The 1120-nt window shown below is 42.6% G+C and overlaps 1 protein-coding gene across 1 annotated transcript in view; it reads right to left on the reverse strand.

Moving 5' to 3' along the window:
- The window catches only part of LOC308368319 (adhesion G protein-coupled receptor L1), a gene marked incomplete at both ends in the record, with an annotated part of 42017 nt that overhangs the window by 31168 nt on the left and 9729 nt on the right, over positions 1 to 1120 (reverse strand). The window lies entirely within an intron of this gene.

Raw genomic sequence — 1120 nt, forward strand, 5'->3', positions numbered from 1 at the left:
CTATCAATGCTGGTCCAGAACAACAGGAGTAATCTAAGACTGAGGCTATCAATGCTGGTCCAGAATAACAGGAATAATCTATGGTGGTACAATTTCTGAGTCAGGACCAGAGAGCTAATAAAGATCATAGAGCAAATCAGGATCATAGAGCTAATCAGGATCATATAGCTAATCAAGATCATATAGCTAATCAAGACCATAGAACTAATCAAGATCATAGAGCTAATCAAGCTCATATAGCTAATCAAGACCATATAACTAATCAAGATCATAAAGCTAATCAGACAGGATCATATAGCTAATCAAGACCATAGAGATAATCAAGACCATAGAGCTAACCAGGAACCAAGAGACAATCAGGATCATAGAGATAATTCAAATTGATGACCATTGACTGATTGATTGTTGTTGTCTGTTGACTATGAATTCCTGGGCAAAAACAAACACATTTCAGACCCCCTTATGGGATGGAAATAGTAGGGCCTTTTTTTCAGCTTAGTCCTTGCAGATGGAAACAACGTGGTAACCAACATGTAGGGCAGTGAATTCTTGAAAAAAATTACTGATGTCACTCTCTTAGCCCTCTCTCCCTCCTCTCCCTTTCTCTCTTCCTCTCATTCTCTCTCTTCCTCTCTTTCTCACTCTCTCATTCTCTCTTCCCCTCCCTCTCTCTTCCTCTCATTCTCTCTCTTCCTCTCTTTTCCTCCCTCTCTCGCTCTCTCTCCATCTTGCGCTTACATGGCATTACACCAGCTGTCGGTGGTTGGTCTCAGTGGTACACAGCAAATGATGACGCAGGTTCCAGACCGCCTGCACTGTCCCTCTATTCGTTTAGTCTGTTTGCCATTTCTCTACGGTCAATCTCTCTGTCCCTCTCTCTCTCTCTCTGTTCCTCTCTATCTGTCCCTCTATTCGTTTAGTCTGTTTGCCATTTCTCTATGGTCAATCTCTCTGTCCCTCTCTCTCTCTCTCTGTTCCTCTCTATCTGTCCCTCTATTCGTTTAGTCTGTTTGCCATTTCTCTACGGTCAATCTCTCTGTCCCTCTTTCTCTCTCTGTTCCTCTCTTTCTCTCTGTCCCTCTATTCATTTAGTCTGTTTGCCATTTCTCTGCGGTCAATC

Source organism: Sprattus sprattus (genome assembly GCF_963457725.1).
Source record: "Sprattus sprattus genome assembly, chromosome: 1".
In the NCBI taxonomy this organism is placed as follows: Eukaryota; Metazoa; Chordata; class Actinopteri; order Clupeiformes; family Clupeidae; genus Sprattus; species Sprattus sprattus.